Genomic DNA, 6485 nt, shown 5'->3' with positions numbered 1-6485 from the left:
CTGCTGCTGACCTTGGGGTTTGGCGGGGTGGGGGTGGAGGGGCGCTGTTTACTTGCTCTGGGTGTGAAGGTATCGTTTGAAAGTTCCACAGTGCAGATGGTTCCACAGAAGTGGTTTCTTAAACCGTTTTGAGTAATGAGTAACTTGGACTTGCTCGGTACACAGTAAGTGCCAAATAGATGGTGATGAGGCTGCCATTTCGACACGAGTGTGCCACAGAGGATCCCCAAGTCCTTGTGCCAGCCGCTGGCCACTGAGGGCCTCCCCCAAAGGCTTAGACAGACAGGGGACCCACCGAGTCCCCACCCAGCCCTCACCCCAGGTCCGGATGCCCTGCTCCTGGGCAGCCCAGGAGAGGAAGTACCTGGTGGAGCAGGTCATCCTGCCAAGCAAACCTACAGGCCAGGTGGGGCCTAAGGTTTGCCGAGTGGCGCGGGGTCGAAAAGTGCAACGTCAGAGCTGCTCCTCGTTTTAAAGCTCGTTCGTCTTCACATTATCGCATTGGTTTGGACTGTTAAAATATTGCACTGATGCCAGGGCTGCGGGAGGGGCGGGTGGGGAGGGACAGCTGAGGGGGGCAGGGTTTCTTTCTGGGGTGAGGAAACTCTTCTGGGATTGGACAGAGGTGAGGGGGGCCCAGCCTGGAAGATGTCCTAACTGCCACTGTGTCCCACACTCTCGGAGGGGCACTGACTGGTGTGGAGACCCTCTCAGTCACAATCACTGCCCTGAGACGTGATTTACTCGACAAGCCCAGAGACCTGTGCACAGTGGGGTGAGTGTGGGCCCCCTCAGACTGGCCGAGGGACTCAGACTGAGTTATCCTGGCCACTCAGAAAGAGGATGGTCATGAAAAGTGGTGAGGTTGCTAAATAATGCCACTGTGGCTCCCATGTTATAATATGTAAGTGTTCAAATTCAATGTCGTACACCTTAAATTTAAACACAGGTGTAGATCAAATGTACTTGAATTAAAAAAGAGAGGAAAGTACTATTATTTCTTTTATTCTGAGATTTGGGAGATCCCCTTGAATTTTGCCCTGGGGATGCCTCCCCTGCTGGCCCCAATCTGGGCCCCAATTCCAGCCCCGTGGACACAGACACCCCAAAGGCTGCAGGAGCTGAGCCATTTGCCAGGAACCAGCCCAGGAAGAGAGATCTGAGGCCAGGCTCTTGGAGACCTCAGCCCAGGGGCTGGTCAAGAAGCCAAGCCGCTGGGCCCGCTTCCCACGGAAACCAGGAAATCACTGACACCAGCGCCCACACCTGTGGTGGGGCACCTGCACCTGCTGGGCCCACCCTGCCCAGGCCTCTGCCCCAGGGGCGAGAGGGACCAGCCCACACCTCAGCCAGCTCAGCAGATTCAACCCAACCCAGGGGAGGACGAGTTTAACTGCCACACAGGGAACACTGGGCTGAGTAGGATGGTGCACACACCCCCTCCCCCAGGTATCCCTTCACCCTCAGCTGTCAGCTTGGGCTTCCTGGGACTTTGCAGGGACAGATGGGGCTGCCAGGTGTGGGGAAGTAAGGGGAGGGCAGGCTGGGCCTGGTGACAGGGTTCAAGATCAGGGCTAATTGATTTCCCAGAACCCCACTGATGCCTGACTCTGCCACTAGGCAGTGAGTGGAAAAGCTGTGCCCAGCCTACCTGCTTGGCAGTTTTCTGCAGGTGAGTCACCTTACCTCCTGGGCCTCAGTCCTTCCATCCCCTTCTCCTCAGCCCCATGCTCCCCCAGCCCAGGTGCCACCCCCTGCAACCCAGGGACATCCAGTGCTTCTCCCTCCCCCTTCCAGTCTGTCCCCCACCTCAGAACCCCGCGAATCTCTCCTGCAAGAAGCAAATCTGACCATGTCCCTTGCCTGCTCAATATCCTTCAATGCCTAGAACTGAAGGATGTTCCCAGACCCCACTGACCAAAGGCCCAAAGCCTGCTGACTGACCCCCGTGGCTCCCAGGGCAGTCTGCGTACCATTCCACCTGCCTCTCTCTTTTCCTGAAACTCAGCTCTTCCCCTCTCTCCTCAGAGCCTTTGCACAGGCTGTTCCCTTTACCTGCAATGCTTTCTTTCCTTCTTTCTTCCCCTAGTACTGCTCTCCCCACTTCTGATCGCGCCTCTGGTCACCTGTGTTACCGCCTAGGTGGTCAGGTGCACAGGGCACCAGGCTTCAGTCCAACCTAACATATATCAGGGTTGAAAATTGTAGTTGCCCGTGCAACCGAACCCATGCTGGCCACCCCAAGCAAACTGTGACTTCCAGGAGATATCCAGCACTGTACTCCGGAACTGGCCCGTCCTAGGTCCTCACTTAACATTTGATGATTTCAGAGCTTTCTACCCTGTGAAAGGACAGACGTTAATCGCAAAAGAAATAAGAATTTCACATGGTGAAAAGTGCACTGAATGTGATGAGATGCTCATTAGAGAGGACTTGAGAAATGAGGAAAAACATTCTAGGCAGAGGAGCTGCAAGGGCACAGGGCTGGAGGCAGGACCAGGTGGCTGAAGAACAGCGGGTGAGTGAGGGGGGCAGGGGAGGGGATGGCGCAGGCCCGGCAGGGCCACGTGGGGTGTGACATTATTGAACTTGGCCCACCTTGGCAGTCTCTGAAAACAGTGAAGGTTGAAAATTACCACCACCCTCTATGTTCTGGGAAACTGCTAACTGCAAGGAGCCACCCGCCCGCATGACTGAGTTGAGACACGCGGATCCCCACGGGATGGTCATTTCACGAGTCAACCTCACAGAGCCACAGGTGCTCAGGTAGTCAGTCAGACGTTATTCCAGACGTGTCTGTGAGGGCGTTTGTGGATGACATGAACATTTAAACCAGTGGACTGGGCGAAGCCAATTGCCCACAGTAATGTGGGGGGGGCCTCCTCCAATCAGCCGAAGGCCTGAATAGGACAAAAACACTGACCCTCCACCAAGTAAGAGAATTTTACCTGCCTGACAGCCCTCTGACTGGTTTATTGTCTTCTCTCCGGCCTTTGGACTTGAACTGAGACATCAGCTCTCCCTGGGTCTAGCACCTGCTAACTCATTCTGCAGATCTTGGGACCTGCCTGCCTCCATAACTGTGCAGCCGACTCCCAATAATCAATGCAGGTTGGGCCAATGTAGGTTTACAGTTGTGAGTACATGAAACACACAGTTAATTCTTGTATTATTATTAATTCTTGTATTATTTTCCACACAAACAGCTGTAAACATATTTCACCCACCCATTCAAGAGTTTCATAGTTTGTGGCATCAACAGCCAAGGAAGGGTCTCAGATGGAGAGGGCAGAGTACGCTTGGGGCGCAGCGCGCGACATGAGAGCCCACAGGATGCTCATTCATCGGAGGCGTAGCCCCGTAGAGCAGAGCGTCAGCGCCTGGCTGGGGAAACGGGGACAGAGCAGCGTGGGGCCCGTCTGAGGCCGACCAGTGTGTCCAGACCAGCGCTGGGACTCTCACCCAGGTCCCCTGCCTCCCACACACTGCCGGCCCTGCTGTCCTCCTGCGTCTGGAGGAACTGGGATTTGAACGATTCCAGGGTTTGACAGGCGACAGGGTGGGGGCATCCTGGGTGGGGTAAGGGCAAAAGTACTACTTTTACACGGCAAGGGCAAAAGTAGCAGCCAGCATGAACCAGGCCCTACCCATTTGCCAGACTTTGCTCTAATCACCTACCTGAGGGAACTTTTATCTCCATTCTACAGAAGGGGAAACTGAGGCCAAGGGAAGCCATTAGAAGGTCTCAGAAGCCGTGCAGAGCCCTCTCCCCTGTGTCTGGAGACCAGGGTTGGGGGTTGGCAGGTCCTCGCCTTTTCTTGCCTAGGCCCCAAGACAGGAAGACAGTGGGCAGGACAGCCCAGCCAGTGGGCAGGGGAAGGGCCAGGCCAAACCCCAGATAGGATTTCTCAGAACTTACAGTATGATGGGCAAGGGGAGCCTGGGCTGTCCCCAGTGTCTGCACGGCAGAAGAGAGAGGGGGAGATGTGGCGCCTGGCTCAGACCTCAGGCCCGACACCCATGGACTTCTAAGAGGGGACTATTCTCTATCTCCCCACCTATTGCAGCCTACAGCCCCCATAACTAGGAGTCACATATGGGGAGACTTGAGGCTCCCTACTCCCCAAACTCTAGCACATGTGATCATGTGTATGATTTTTGTCCCTACTTAGGTCCCAAGCACACACAGGTGGGGGTGCATGTGTGTGTGTGTGAGAGAGAGAGAGAGAGATCCCTTCCCCCGCAGGCTCAGGCACTAAACCTCCAGTCACCCCCGCACACCTACACAGCAGGCTGTGGAATTCCCTCACCTCCATTCCCTGAGGGGCACATCTCCAGCCTGGGACCCAACCCGAGTGGAGGGGGGCCCGCCTCCTTCCACCTCCCCTCTGCACTCTGTGCCCAGTTCGCTGATCCCTCCCTTCCAGCTCTCAGATGTCCACCTGTCCTCTGCACAGGGCACCCACTGGCGTTTTTTCTTAATTGATGTATAATTCACATAACAAAATTAACATTTTTATTGTTTTTAAACATATTTAAACAATGTTCAATTACAGTTGACAATCACTATTACATTAGTTTTGGGTGTTCAGCATAGTGGTTAGACATTTGTGTAATTTACAAAGTGATCCTTTGATAAGCCCAGTACCCCGTTGGCACAATACATAGGTAATACAATATTATTGACCATATTCTTCAGGCTGTACTTTACATCCCCATGACTGTCTTATAATGGCCAATTTGTACTTCTTAACCCCTTCACCTTTTTCACCCTGTCCCTCCAACCCCCTCCATCTAGCAACCATCAGTTTCTTCTCTGGCCGTACAAGTCTATTTCTGATTTGGTTGTTCATTTATTTTGTTTTTTAGATTCCACACGTAAGGAAAGTCATATGGTGTTTGTCTTTTTCTAGCTGACTTATTTCACTTAGAATAATTCCCTCTAGGTCCTTCCATGTGGCCACAAGTGCTAAGATTTTGTTCCCTTTTGTGGCCGAGTAATACTCCATTGTATATAAGTACCACTTCTTTATCTAATTAACTGTTGATGAACACTTAGGTTGCCTCCCTATCTAGGCTATTGTAAATAATGCTGTAATGACATGTCTTTTTGAATTAGTATTTTGGGGTTTTTTTGTTTAGTGGTACCACTAGTGGTATTGCAGGGTCATAAAGTAGTCCTGTTTTTAATTGTTTCAGGGAACCCTACACTGGTTTCCACAGTGGCCGTGCCAGGCTGCATTCTCACCAGCAGCGCCCTGGGGTCCCTTTCCTCCACATCCTCGCTGGCCCTTGTTGTTTTTCATTTGCTGATGGCCATCTGACAAGTGTGAGCTGATATCTCATTGGGGTTTTAATTTGCATTTCTTCCATCATTAGTGACATTAAACAACTTTTCATATGTCTATGGGCCATCTGTATGTCCTCTGAGGAGAAGTGTCTATTCAGGTCCTATGCCCATTTTTTAATTGGGTTGTGTATTTTTTCTGGTGTTTAGTTCTATGAGTTCTTTATAAATTTGGATATTAACCCCTTATTGAATGTATTATCATTGAATACCTTCTATTCAATAGGTTGTTTTTTCATTTTGTTGACCATTTTCTTTGCTGTGTAAAAATTATTTAGTTTGATATAGTCCAATTTGTTTATTTTTTCTTTTGTATCTTTTGCCCACAGAAATATATCCAAAAGTTATATTACTAAGAGAAATGTCAAAGAGTTTGTTGCCTAAGTTCTAAGTTTTCTTCTAGGAATTTTATGGTTTTGGGTCTCACATTTAAGTCTTTAATTCATTTTGAGTTTGTCCTTATATATGGCATATGAACATAATCTAGCTTCATTTTTTACATGTATCTGTCCAGTTTTCCCAACACCATTTACTGAAGAGACTGACCCCATTGAATATTCTTGCCTCCTTGTCATAGATTAATTTTCCATACTGGCATTGGTTTATTTCTGGGCTCTCTATTCTGTTCTATTGATCTATGTGTCTGTTTTTATGCCAGTACAATGCTGCTTTGATTACTATAGCTTTGTAGTATAGTTTGACATTGGGTAGCATGATACCTTCTTGATCCTCTTTATCAAGATTTTTGTTGCTATTCAGGGTTTTCTGTGGTTCCATATAAATTTTAGAATTTTTAATCTCTGTAAAACACGTCATTGCTATTTTGATAAGGGTTACATTGACTCTATAGATTGTTTTGAGTAATATGGGCATCTTAACGATGTTCATTCTACCTGTACATGAGCATGGCATATGCTTCCATTTATTTCCTTCAAGTTCTCCAATTTCTTTCTTCAATGTTTTATAATTTTCTGAGCACAGGTCTTTTTCCTTGTTTAAATTCATTCCTAGGTATTTTTTTATGCAATTGTAAGTGGAATTTTTTAAATTTCTTTTTCTGATAGTTTCTTATTGGTGTGTAAAAATTCAAGTGATTCCTGAATGTTAATTTTGTATCCTGCTACTTTACAAAGTTTAT

This window comes from Artibeus jamaicensis, unplaced genomic scaffold, assembly GCF_021234435.1.
Source record: "Artibeus jamaicensis isolate MK-2021 breed Jamaican fruit bat unplaced genomic scaffold, CSHL_Jam_final scaffold_537, whole genome shotgun sequence".
In the NCBI taxonomy this organism is placed as follows: domain Eukaryota; kingdom Metazoa; phylum Chordata; class Mammalia; order Chiroptera; family Phyllostomidae; genus Artibeus; species Artibeus jamaicensis.
This window is presented reverse-complemented; position numbering follows the sequence as displayed.